Raw genomic sequence first — 15368 nt, forward strand, 5'->3', positions numbered from 1 at the left:
CCTTTTAAACTTATTTGATAAGTTGTTCAATTTAGAATTCAAATTAATTTAAGTTTGACTTAAATTCGAATTTGAATTTGAATTAAAATTGGACTACAGGATAAAGGATGATTTTTTCTCTTCCTTCCCTATCTGAGATTGGCACCACACACAGGGTAAAAACCCTAAGCATGGCCGGCCACACAAGGATAAGGTAGAGGAGAATTTTTGTTCAAAATTCAAACAGGAGAGAGAGATTTGATTCCTTTCAGAAGTTGGACTTCTACTCTATAAATAAGATATGATGAAAAATTGCGCGTGACAATTTTTTAACCTAACTTAGAGAGGGTTGGCCGAATTCCCATAATAGAGAGAGAAGGAAAAAAATTTTCTCCCAAAAAATTTCACATCGTGCATGCGTTGGTGTTTGTGGAAAATTCGAGTGTTTGATCAAACCCGTTTTTAGTCTCGAGTGTGCCCACACACACGTCTACGTAGATTCAAAGAATTGACGTGGAAGACTTTGGTTTTCTAAACACAAGGCTTTGGAGTTCAAAGAACTCAAGTTATCATCCGAGTCGGCCTCCAGGTATTTTTTCTAATTGAGTTCTTGATATATAAATTAATGTGATTAATTTATTCGTGCATAAATTAATATAATCTATAGAGTATCTCAAAAGTTTTATGAAAATTTTTGTTATACTTGATCCGCCCCCCGCCACGCTTCCGCATCCGAATTCGATTCGGTTTCCAACATCAACATATAATCAACATATATAGATTTAGTTTCATTCTTTATCCTAAACTAAATAACTTAAAACTAGCGTAATCAACAATGAATTAACCTAACCTAATCAATATATACAAAAAAATGTACTAAATAACTTAAATTTAGATTTAGTTTCATTCTTAATCCTAACCTAACTAACTTAAAACTTCTAAGTTATATACAACAAATGTTCACATTTACAATCAAATATTCAAATAATATTAGAAACGTAATTAATTAGTTATAATCCTAACAATCATAAAATATTTAAAAAAAAATCGTCGTCTAATAGTCTAACCTAATTAAAAATAACCATTGTCTAATCTATAGTTATAAATTTCAAATCTAAAAAATATTTTTACTTAAACTAACCAAAATGAATACATAGGTGGTTGCTGGCGGTTTGGCGACAACAGTGGAAGCTATTGGCGGACGCTTGGCAGTTTGGCGAACACCAGGGCGGCTCGGAGCATATGGCGGCAAGAGACGGAGCGAGAGTCAGAGAGAGAGCATGGCGATGGTGGCTTCAAGAGAGACGGAGAGAGAGGCACAGAGAGAGAATAGCGGTGGCGGCGTCGAGAGAGAGAGAGAGAGAGAGAGAAAGAGAGAGAGAGATTTTTAAGGTGTGGGTGGCGGCGATATGGTTCATAGGGAGAGAGAGAGATATCAACGAAGGTTTTGAGTTTGGTTTCTCTCGAAATGAAGATAGATTCGAGGTTAAATTCCATTTTTGAGTTTCCGCGCTCACATTAGACGACGGTTTTACAAGAAACTATCGTCTAATATTTTGCCAGTTAGCTCGCATTTTAGACCAACATATTAAACGACGGTTTTCTGTAAAACTGTCTTCTAATTAGAGACGTTAAATGTCAATTTTTTGTTTTAGTAAGATAACAAATAATGCGACTACTTTAAAACTGCACAACAAGCTATTAATTTACAACGTTACTAAACGATGTTTATGTTTGATTTGGTAAAAAGAAATAGGTGCAAAATAAAAGCAATTTAAGAGGTGCCGAATGACAAGAACTTCTTTATTTATTTCTCTCACAGTAGGGATACAATGCCTAGTACATGTTTTTGAAAATTAAATTTACAAGTCAATATCATATCAAAATAACAAAACAAAATATGCAAAACTGATCAAACTTAATGCGTTTAAAAACAAGACCCTTTTGATAAGAGTTATAGAATTTTCCTATTTGTTTTTCAAAGAAAGAAATCAAAATGGTAATAAAGTTTGTTATTTGTCCATATTTAGAGGCTTAACCAAAATGGACAAACTCATTAAGAGCGTCTTCTCTATTTATTACATTTTAATTACCTTTCTCTTGTATTTTTTAGAAAGAATCACATAATTCTTTTGAGCACCTATATTCATCCTAATGGGTTAAAACCCCACTAATCACATAAGATGGGTCCCGCTAAATAGATAAGGGAGACCCAATTTAATGGAATACACCTTTTTGTGAGTGTGGGGCTTTAATCTTATTGGGATGAATACCATTTTTGAATTTTTTTTTGGGTGTGTTCTAAGAATAATTAAAATAAGAAAATAAAAAGAAAGAAGATAAGACGGAGAGATTTAAAGCGTTTTGATAATATGTTTACATCCACGTACTAAGAAAAACGATAAAATTTACTAATAAACAACACTATATAATGGGCTTCATATAAATATAAGTTACAATTACAAAATGAGATAAATTATCTGAATTATCAAATCCAAAGATTAAAGTCAAAATACTAATAAGGTAACAACATATAACATATTAAATTTCCCCAATATGTTCTAGTACGTACCTTAATATTAGCAAATTTCAGCTTTATTTGGTTAAAAAAAGCCAACGAGTATATACTTAAATTCCTACAATTTTCTCTTTTTCATTATTTTAAAAGTTCACTTTTCTAAATTCCTATTTCCAAATTTTTCACAAATAAAAAAATCTTCCATCGCTGTTTATTCGTCAAAAATTTACACCATGAGAGACGATCAAAAGAAGTTAGGTTAGATGAGTAATTTCTCGAGTGATTTCAGAACGTTGGAAAAATCCTTGTGACTTAAGCTAGTTTTATGTTGGCCAGGCATTATTGTCCAATGTTAATCAACATATTTAATAATCTAATAAAAAAGGTAGGAGACTAATTAAACCAATCTTAATTAGAGTTCATCATCTGAGCACATTGTGACCAAGGTGATAATCTATATCCCTTTTGCTTATTTTATTACCAAGTAGTCTCAATCATGATGAGACTCATGCGGAACCTAATTAATAAACCAACATTGATCAATTGTTTGGAAAAAAAAAAAAAAAAAAAAGAGGTATATCACATGTAACTTCGGTTAGGAGATTTACAGGAATACTTCAGTATTAGAAAATAAAGACTTATACCTAAAATCTCTCTAATTTATGTTTTTATTCAAGTTTTCTCTAATTATCATTTTCTTCGTAAGTATCCAAGTATCATTGTGAGTTTGCTCAAAAAACAAAAAAACAAAAACAAAAAAAAGTATCATTGTGAGTTCAGGTTACCAAATAGTCACCGGTGAGGGTGTTTCGTCTCCTTGCACACCATCGACAGCAAGGTTGCACGTTAGAGAGGAATAGAAAGAGCAAATAAAGAAAACTTTAATTTTTTTTTTTAATGGAGATTAACATATATTTGAGCTTAAATCAAGTTTAAATCTTTATGTGACAATTGGATCCAGTATTTTCCTAATTACTCGTGCTTTATAAGATTTTTTCTAATTGTAGTTTCGAAAGACAACTTGTAACTAAGCATCAAATTACAGGACGGGGACAATAGACGTCAGATGACACTCAAATAAATAGTTTTTCTACTTGATGAATGTTACTTGTTTTGAGTTTCTGGGTTTTTTTCTTTTTTTTTTTTTTTTTTTTAAAAATTAAATTTACAAGTCAATATCATATCAAAATAATAAAACAAAATATGCAAAACCGATCAAACTTAATGCGTTTAAAAACAAGACCCTTTTGATAAGAGTTATAGAATTTTCCTATTTGTTTTTCAAAGAAAGAAATCAAAATGGTAATAAAGTTTGTTATTTGTCCATATTTAGAGGCTTAACCAAAATGGACAAACTCATTAAGAGCATCTTCTCTATTTATTACATTTTAATTACCTTTCTCTTGTATTTTTTAGAAAGAATCACATAATTCTTTTGAGCACCTATATTCATCCTAATGGGTTAAAACCCCACTAATCACATAAGATGGGTCCCGCTAAATAGATAAGGGAGACCCAATTTAATGGAATACACCTTTTTGTGAGTGTGGGGCTTTAATCTTATTGGGATGAATACCATTTTTGAATTTTTTTTTGGGTGTGTTCTAAGAATAATTAAAATAAGAAAATAAAAAGAAAGAAGATAAGACGGAGAGATTTAAAGCGTTTTGGTAATATGTTTACATCCACGTACTAAGAAAAACGATAAAATTTACTAATAAACAACACTATGTAATGGGCTTCATATAAATATAAGTTACAATTACAAAATGAGATAAATTATCTGAATTATCAAATCCAAAGATTAAAGTCAAAATACTAATAAGGTAACAACATATAACATATTAAATTTCCCCAATATGTTCTAGTACGTACCTTAATATTAGCAAATTTCAGCTTTATTTGGTTAAAAAAAGCCAACGAGTATATACTTAAATTCCTACAATTTTCTCTTTTTCATTATTTTAAAAGTTCACTTTTCTAAATTCCTATTTCCAAATTTTTCACAAATAAAAAAATCTTCCATCGCTGTTTATTCGTCAAAAATTTACACCATGAGAGACGATCAAAAGAAGTTAGGTTAGATGAGTAATTTCTCGAGTGATTTCAGAACGTTGGAAAAATCCTTGTGACTTAAGCTAGTTTTATGTTGGCCAGGCATTATTGTCCAATGTTAATCAACATATTTAATAATCTAATAAAAAAGGTAGGAGACTAATTAAACCAATCTTAATTAGAGTTCATCATCTGAGCACATTGTGACCAAGGTGATAATCTATATCCCTTTTGCTTATTTTATTACCAAGTAGTCTCAATCATGATGAGACTCATGCGGAACCTAATTAATAAACCAACATTGATCAATTGTTTGGAAAAAAAAAAAAAAAAAAAGAGGTATATCACATGTTGTAACTTCGGTTAGGAGATTTACAGGAATACTTCAGTATTAGAAAATAAAGACTTATACCTAAAATCTCTCTAATTTATGTTTTTATTCAAGTTTTCTCTAATTATCATTTTCTTCGTAAGTATCCAAGTATCATTGTGAGTTTGCTCAAAAAACAAAAAAACAAAAACAAAAAAAAGTATCATTGTGAGTTCAGGTTACCAAATAGTCACCGGTGAGGGTGTTTCGTCTCCTTGCACACCATCGACAGCAAGGTTGCACGTTAGAGAGGAATAGAAAGAGCAAATAAAGAAAACTTTAATTTTTTTTTTTAATGGAGATTAACATATATTTGAGCTTAAATCAAGTTTAAATCTTTATGTGACAATTGGATCCAGTATTTTCCTAATTACTCGTGCTTTATAAGATTTTTTCTAATTGTAGTTTCGAAAGACAACTTGTAACTAAGCATCAAATTACAGGACGGGGACAATAGACGTCAGATGACACTCAAATAAATAGTTTTTCTACTTGATGAATTTTACTTACGTCAGATGACACTCAAATAAATAGTTTTTCTACTTGATGAATGTTACTTGTTTTGAGTTTCTGGGTTTTTTTCTTTTTTTTTTTTTTTTTTGAATAAAGTCTCTTTCATAAAAAGGAAAAAAAAAATGACACTCAAATAAATAGTTATAAATAAACATCATCACTATGAAAAGTGTGCTCCACAAAACGGGACTCATCTAAAGCACTACCGGTGTTTTATAGTATTGTTACGTGAAATGGCGGTTTTGAGAGGAGACAGCGAATAAGCCGTACGTTACGAAACGACGAGAGAGAAAGGGTCCCACAAAGTTCAACGAATTTAACGTACAATACAACTCAGACTTTGCTGCATTCCCAGAAATGGCAGTCGGCGCATACGATAATTGCCCAGCTCCCTCCAAATTTGGTCACCCACAGATTTCCCACCACACTTCTTTGCATTTTCGGGTGGGGCAGTAATCTGCTGCGGCTGCTCTTTACTTGCTTATCATCGCCTCAAATCGTGATTGGCGGCTCCGCATTTTTTATATTAAAAAGAAGACATCACCGAAAAAAATAAAAAAAGATTGTGACATCATTGGCGTTCCATAGTTATAGTATGTAGGGAGAGTCGTAGAGTATCCGTACCTTGTTGGTCTCTCTGAGTCTATTCCATGTAGGCATGTAGTGCAAAAATTCTTTGTAAGCAAGGAAACGGTCAAAGCAAGATACGTCTGAAGAGGCATCAACTTCAAGGAGGCCAAATCTACTCACTACTTTGCTTGATCACGTGGACCCACCTCTCTTCAGTATGGCCAGGGAGTCGTGGACCCCACTTTCCTGGGTCTTCTAAAAAAAAAAAACAAAAAAAAAAAAAAAACAAAGGAGGAGAGACACGCGCCAAACATTTACCCTTTACAGGAGGCTAGGCTAATACACTCAAACGTTTTAAATAGTGCTACAACTATATAAGGCACTGTAATATTATTGAGCACAATTCACTAATAAAACGTTAGTCCTTCAATATGGAACCTACTTGAACCTACAAGTGAAGCTATATTCTATTTGTATTAGTGCTTAAGGCCGGTTTTACATTACTTTTGGAGGCTGTTTTTAATTTTTCTTCAAAAGCTAATGTTTGATAAAATATGTTTTTGTCCAGTAACTTTTAAAAATTATTGCGTCACAATTGAATTTTTGAAGTAGGCATTGTTTAAATTTATTAAAATGACCGTAATAATAAAATAATATATTTTTGTTATAATGTTGTAAGTTTAAAAATTTCAGTTCTTTACTTTATTTAATTTCTTTATAGATATATAATTTATCTCTTTAGTTTTTTTTTTAGAGATATTGATTATAAAATGAAAATTATATTTTTTTAGTATTTTGGTGTATAAATATTGATTATAAAAATAGAAATAAAACTAATTATAAGTATGTGTATTAAAGTATGTTTATTTTAGTCATTATATATATATTCACAATAATTTTGTACATAGTCTACTAATCCCTAAATTTCTGCTTCTGATATTCACAACTTTGAAAACAAATTTACCAAACACCTACATAATTCTGGTCACAATAATTTTTAACTAATAATACAGCAACATTAGAAATTCTCAACGACATATCAATGTCAAACTAGTCCCTAGCACCTTTCCTTTGCATTTTTCCTTACATTTTGATTAAGAAAAAACTAAATAACATTAATGGTTACTATCAATAATGTTATGTATTAATGTTGGATTATAACTGGCATTGCGTGTGACCACACACATAATAATGAATGGTTGTCACCAATACTATTTTTAGGTAGGAGAATTCGAAGTCCAAATTCAAAACCCTAATATTTCAAGCATAAGTATAAATTTACAATTAAACGATATTTGTAACTATTGATATTTTCGATAAAAACATATATAATTCTTATTTATCTAGGCAATTAATTATGACTTATGCTATGGGGTCTTCAGCCAATCTTCTATTCTCATGCGGTTCAAGCCTCAGGCTTCTCCAATCTTAAAAGGTGCTTACTGATTAAAAAAAAAAAATCTTATATTCTATGCAAGAGTTTTATAGTCAATTATCTCTATTTTTTTTTTAAAAAAAAAAAAAGCTAAACGGCTCGCACTAAGAAGATGTGGGCTCTATACCTTCATAGAGCCTACATGGGGCCCATTGTGAGTGCTTAAATACAGCTATGCTTAACTTTTTGTGGAGTACTTCAAGAAGTACAAAGAAGATATTTGTGACATCAACATACGACAACGTCAGATTTGATGATGATAGGCCTCGTTCACTTCGTTGATTCGAGTTTAGAATTTAAGTTGATATGTGATTTTATGTGAGAATTTTTTATTGTAGTAAAAAAGTTAGATGTGATTGTTTGTGAGAGCTTTTTACTGTAAAAAAATTCGAATTCTAAACACGAATCAGCGAAGTGAACGGGGCCTTGTGAGATGTTCACCCTTGTTAAGATAATCTTCAAGGAATTATGATTCTGTTTTTTCACTGATGTAAGTTTAAAATTTGAGTTTTGTTACAGTAAAATATTTTTAAAAATAATCATATTTAATTTTTTATTACAGTAAAAAATTCTTACATAATATCACATCTCAACTTAAATTAACGAATTGAACGGGCATGTGTACTTTTCTTTTTGTCCTCGCTGTGGTGTTAAGAGGAGAATCTCAATTCAACACCATCTGGGAATGTGAGGCCTTTCCAAGTATTTGAAGTGAATTATGTAATTATGGCTAATTGGGTTTCAAAGTGCAAGGTAGGGTGTGCTTGTTCCTCTTGAGATCTCTATGCAGTTCGAAGCTACTAGAGTTTTTCAGTGTTCTAGCTTGGTCAAATGGCATTATAGAAATTCCCTAATGCACTAGGGGTGCTCTATGGAGGTGAAAAGGGAAAATACCTAATTAGAACAAGTAAAAAATAAAAATAAAAATAAAAAACAAGGTTGGAAACATTAGCTACATAGTCCATCAGCCTTATCCTCACGAACAACATTTTATGGAGAAAAAAAAAAAAAAAGCGATGTTTAGAAAGATAGATGTTCAATTCACTTTTACTATTATTAGAGAATTTCTCTGGTGTTTTTTATTTTCTGAGAACAGCAGTATTTCTTCATTATTAGTCATCAAATATGTATTATTTTTTTAATCTGATTTGACTTTTGATCGGATTAAATACATATTCGACGGCTAATAAGTAGAGAACACAAGTATTCCCAAAAAAGAGAAAATACCATAAAAAAAATCCCTTATTATTATTGATATTATTTAAAATTAGATTGGAAGATTTAAGCTCTATATTTTATGGTGAACTCAAATACAAAATTACCGTTAGGTTATATGTACTTACAACCACAATTCACATTTATTAGTGTTAGACATATAACTAAAGAATGAAAAATGTTATGTTAATAGAAATATCATATGTTTAAATTTTTAAAAATATTAAGAAATATTGTTGATGTTGATGTCGAAATCGATAAAAAAAAAATAGATATTTGCGTAAAAACTTTCAAATTTTAAGTGAAATTATAGAAAATAAAAAAGGACTAAATAATACTTAAATTGACCTTTCTTAATCAATATAATTATATATGCATACAGTATAATGAACTGATATATAATGTAAAACAAAAACATTGGCAAATTACAACTTAATTCATTATATTTTTACAATCTCAATCTATTTAAAATAACGATACAAACATATGAAGTACAAAATTAAATGTATTTTTTTGAGGAGAAAAAAAAAACAATGAATAATACTTTACGGATATTGTTCGAAAGTATTGATGTTTCGTACCTTGGATGTTTTTTGCTTACAGATATCATCGGGAAAATGTCTATAAAGTTTAATTTGAGAATCATACGAGGCATCCTTTTTTCTCAATGGGATTAAAAATAAAAATAAAAATGTGACGCATCTAAATCAAACCAATTATTATAATAACAAATATGTGGCCATAAATTTAACTTGGTTGCTTTTCAAAAAAGAAAAAAAAAAGATTTAACTTGGATGAGTTAAATCCAGATTATACAGTCTTATCACGATTAAGCCTTAATATTATTTTCTATTGTCCAAAAAAATCTAAGTCATGGCTCCATTAATTAGGCTTAAAAGCTAGAGTTTAAAAATGTATATATATATATATGTATATATATATATATGTATATATATATATATATGTATATCTGCTTGATTAAAGCGATCAGGAATATTCAAGAACATGATTATTGGATGCACGTTTTCCTTCGAAGGTAAAGTTTTTCTTGCTCGCAAGAAATATTCGAGGCGTGACTGAAGGTGACCAAGCCCATTATTAAATAAAATAAATATTGATAAAAACTTATTATTATTATTATTATTTTAAATATTGTCCAAAATTTATCGGATGCACACTAACATGTTCTCCGGCAAGATAAGAGCTAGCTTTTTCGTTGATATTGAAATAAATTGCGTCCTTTCAAGCTCAGCCAACGAAAATAAGGAATAGATGCTTCAACAAATTTGTCTATCATTTGCATGTGATCATAAAGGATTCCATTACAAAATGTGGAATACAGATCGGTTTTTCCTTTTCTTTTTGTAATATACTCATAAAAAAACTCGAGACTATTGCCATTGTTAATCACTAGGGTTCATTTAGTATGAGAGTTCAAATCAGAGTGATTTTAATTTTGATTTTAGAACTAGAATCATGATTCATGATTTGGGTCCAAATCATGGTTCTAAAACCAGAATCAGAATTATGGGTTTGAACCACCTAAAATTAAGGGGTTGGTGATTTTAAAATTAGGGGTGATTCATGATTTAAAACATCACATCAGGGTTCAAACCTTGAATCAGAATCATTCAAACTAAACACTGATTCTTGGTGAGTCAAATCAAACTATTTTTTACTTTTTGTAAACAAACACTAGTTTAAATCCGGAATCATAATTCCGAGTTCAAAATCCTTATACCAAACATCTACTAAATTAAGATTATTGTGACATTGTGATTTTTGAATTTTTTTTTTTGACAAATTACTTTTTGAATTTTTATTTGTTTAACAATTATAGCCCATCACATAAAATTGACGGAGAATTTGTGTAATTAATTAAGGTAATCAACTAATTATGTGCTTATCACGTGACAACTTGAAATTTTACAGAATAGTTACACTATAAAATGCAAAATGTTCTCTTAGTATTTCTGTTAAAAACTATTGAAAGCTCATAGCCGCAAGACCCGTCATTATTAGTCCAGTCTTGACCCACCTAAGTGTTCGGGTTGAATCGACCCTTTTGGACTGAAGCACCTCCCTTAACCCAGGCCAGCTCGACTGGCTCTTTTCTTAGACTCGGCCTAAAGTTGCAGCTCTATAACAACTAAAACATTTCAAATTTAATTTAACTAATTTTGTACAATTTATAATTATTATGCGATAGAAATTATGTGATTATATCTGTTAAATTCAAAAGTCCTTGGTTAATTTCGTCCAAAAAGGAAAAAACTTTGAGTGTCATAATGCTTTATAATTGAGAGCTAACAATGCTAATAATTTAAAACTTGAAGTCTTTTTTTTTTTTTTTTTTTTTTTTTTTTTTGGGTTTTCAATGAGAAGTTTACAAACCGTGAAACATTCTTTTATTTGGAAATTTATTTGGTAAGGTATGCGAAAATGCGAATCGATCCAACAGAGTTTTTAACAATCATATTTTTATTAGATGTCGTTAAAACGTAATATTTCATATAATATAAAATAATTTTTATTTGATTTTACAGTTGAAAATTGAATCTGAATTTGATCAATTATTAACACTTCATATATTTAGATATTGGTAATCATTTGTCAATAGCGTGATAACATAAATAGACATTCGTGATAATCACTCGTTATAACTATTTACATAAAATTTTCAATTATTATGCAATAAAAGTGTAATTATTTATGTGAAATGTAAAAAATTATTACTAAATTATGATATTAAAGACTATAATTATCAAAAACGTATAATAGATATTTTGAAAATAATATATTAAAACTAAAAGTTAAAAAAATACACCGGAGTAGTTAAAATTCATGAAGTAATAGTGCCAATTACTCTTAAAAATATTCTCTAAACTTCTCATCTTTCACTTTTATACTAATCAAATAAAAAACTGTGTTGAGAATGATCTCAAACGAGCAAGTTCTTCCTCTGTTTTATCCTTTTTGGGCGCGTGGCCATGAACAGATCGCGTGGATATGGCTCTGTTTGCAAAGCATTTTTATTTTTATTTTTTTGGCTCAAACAAGTTACAACCTCAATGTTTGCAACGCACTTTGGTTTGGGGTGTCTGAGGCGACAAGAGCCACGTGAGGATCTGCCACATGTATTGTACCGAATCCCTCTCCAACTCAAACCAAGTCCCCCTCAGGCGGGCCTCGACCTCAATGCCCAGAGCTCTCTATCTCTCTGGACTTCAACGTGGCCAGCTGTATACCAGCACCAAGGGTACTTTGGTAAATGCATCCATAACTGGATTTGACTTTTGACCAAGAAAATAAACACACGACTTTTCCCCCTAAAGGCAAATCTGCTTCTGGTGCCGGGGGCCTCCCATGCTCAAAAAGTGATTACTCCGTCCCAAAGCCAACTAAAATATTGCATCACTTTCAGCATTAATTGCGATGAGAAATAATAAAATCTTATTGGTGGTACGTAATTTTTGAAAATATCTTTTTAAGTCCGGCACCCAATCGTGCATGTGTAATTTTTTTTTTTTCATATTCTAATGTAACTTCGTGTTTATGTGTGTAATACTCAGTCTGTTTAAATGTAACACTCAAAAAATTTAATCTAACGTATGTTACATTAAGTATTATACTTACTAAATCATGCATCAAACGATGTTACACTAGAATATAAGACAAAAAATTCCATTCAACAGACTGTTTGGGTGTTTGACTTGAGATTTTGCTCAAAAAATTTTAAACCATTAGATTGAATTCAAGAGAATGGAATTAGGTATTAGATTTTCAATCTTATTCTAGGTTGATCATCTTTTCCATTTTGAATTCCATCTCTTGTTTGGTTTATGGTACTGTTAGTGAAGGAAGTGCAATAAGGGTAATTGGAGGGACAACTATGGAGCTTGAGAGATTAGGGGAGTAAGTTGCGGACCCTTGGTTTAGTAACCACTGCCAAACAATTTATCATCCAACAATGAACAACCAATTCAAATAGCGCTGATTACATATACTTTTAAAAGAATAATATCAAATTGCATAAAGTATGGTAATAAACGAAACTTAATTAAAAAGCTATTAGATCTTCATTAGGTTCATTAAAATTTCATACTTTCTTAACATGACGCAGGTCTAATGTGATCTTTTTTTTTTTCTTTTTTTTCTGCAGCTCTAATGTGATTTGATGCTTCATTAGTGTGTTTTTTCAGTAGGTGTTTTTCTCGTATCAAATTACAAAATTCTTCTTAAGAAATAACAAAATTTTTCTTTAAGAAATAGGAAAATTTCATGAATACCCTACTAGTATAGTTCAAATTCAATTTTTATAAAATTTTATTTGATTATTATATATTTTCTTAGTCATAACGTTATGACACGATCTAATAATTTAAAATTGTATTTTACTAATAGAAGATTTTTCATATCCCACCCTTAAAATTCTCTCTCTTCAAAAAAAAAAAGAAAAAAAGAAAAAAAGAAAAAAAAAGAAACATGAAAGCTGAGGCATAAACTGGGGGTCTCATGAAAGCAGAGGCATCAACCGGGGGTCTAAGGAGTGTGAGCTGGACCCTCTATGGTATGAGTTGGCCATAAAGTTACACTTACACTCTTGCCTTCTCCATAAAATGATTGCAACTTTAACTGCACCAAGAAAATAAAGAAAGAAAAAGGAAGAAAATTGCGCATATGGATTTTGCAGCTTTGGACCTTTGGTTTGGTTTAGATTCGGCCATTGGGGCTTTGTTTAATACGTGTCACTATCTTGTAAGTACTCTATTGTAACCATCACTACAATTGTTCCAGTAGTTAGTACAAATGATTCTATTTTAGTTTCTAGAATAAAAAGAAATAAGGTTACAAAAAAAAAAATACTGTTTAGTTTGTTGATTTGAGTTTTTAATTTGAGTTGAGATGTAATTTTATGTGAGAGCTTTTTACTACAATAAAAAAATTAAATGTAATTATTTTTGAGAATTTTTTATTATAATAAAACTCAAATCAGTAAAATGAACGGAGCCAATATTTTTACAATCGAGCAAGTTATTTTGCTCCACGGTAGACAGGTGTTTTCAACTATTAAATTAGTTTTTTTTAATGATTCCATGTCACTCGAGTTAAACATGACCTGGTTGTAAACTAGTCTCCACCAATCAAGGGACTCTTTAAAATCATCTCCACTTACAAGAGCTGTAATGACTAATGAGAGAATTTTTGATATTCGAACATACCTTAAAAAAGAAAGGATTTTTGTTTTTGAGATGTCTAATTGAATGAGTAGTCAGTTAGGCTTTGTGAGTTGGTCCTCATCATAAGGTGTGTGCCCTCTTGGCATTGTGTTATAGGGCGCTAAAGAATATGAGAAACAACATGTTCAGAAAATGCAATAAGGTGGCCCGATGAGGAGGGTATTGAGCTGGCTGTGTCGTGCAGCCAACAAAATCATAGTCACGTCGTGGCCAGTGTGGGATATATATATATATATATATATATATTTAACGAATTCTTTTTTTTTCATCAATTTTGTAGGTTCTTGATCTTATATTGGTGGTGCATATTTCTGATAATTAGATATAATTAAAATTACATCAAAATAAAAAATATATTGACTCATATAGATCTGATAGACGAAAATAAAAAAACCTACTGGTACTTTTATTTTTTGAGTCCTATTGTGAGACATCTTTTTTTAATGATAAATTATTCTTTTTTTTTCATCAATTTTGTAGGTTCTTGATCTTATATTGGTGGTGCATATTTCTGATAATTAGATATAATTAAAATTACATCAAAATAAAAAATATATTGACTCATATAGATCTGATAGACGAAAATAAAAAAACCTACTGGTACTTTTATTTTTTGAGTCCTATTGTGAGACATCTTTTTTTAATGATAAATTAATTTGGCTTCTTCCTAATTTGAGGCTTTTGAGAGACAACCAAGAGACTATGATGTCGCACGCTAGCTATTGATCATACCTTCCAAGTTACCACTTCTGGTAAACTAATGAAGATCACAGGCTGCTACGTCTTTGAATTGTGAAGTTCTAAGTGTATGGAACAAATACAACGGCATCATTCCCATAAGGATCGGATAAGCTTGGTTGGCTGATACCATCCTTGTTAAGTGGCTAGCTGTTTTGTTCATTATAGATTGGTCCAATTGTGTACTCGGTTCTATCAATTATCAAAGACGTATACTATTAGGAGTACCTTGGTCCAATCTGCACTCTCTCCTTTTTTTTTTTTTTTTTTTTTTTTTTTTACATATAATATAAATAAAAGACTTTTTCCGATACGGTAATATACTAGTAAACCAGGTTCTATATTTGTCAAATATGTATAAAATCACATAAAAATAAAATAAAAATACAGATTTAACGGTTAAAAAAATATAACATATCGATATATGCCGATACGCCAGACGTATCAAAAAATCTCCCTATAAATAAATGGAAACAACTAATGTATGTGTATTAATTATATGGAGTACATTGAATCCAAATCAGTTGCTTTGCCACCTTTCCACGTATTTGACAAGATTCTCGAAAGAGTCACGTCCAAAAGATATATATACGAACTTTAAATGAACCAAATATAAAAATCTAATGACGTCATAAATTTTCTTAATCAATTATATAATTTATTATAACTATTGATTAACATTCAATGATAAATATTATTAGAGTAACCATTATATATATATATATATATATATAT

This window comes from Morus notabilis, unplaced genomic scaffold (assembly GCF_000414095.1).
Source record: "Morus notabilis unplaced genomic scaffold, ASM41409v2 Scaffold127, whole genome shotgun sequence".
Taxonomy (NCBI): domain Eukaryota; kingdom Viridiplantae; phylum Streptophyta; class Magnoliopsida; order Rosales; family Moraceae; genus Morus; species Morus notabilis.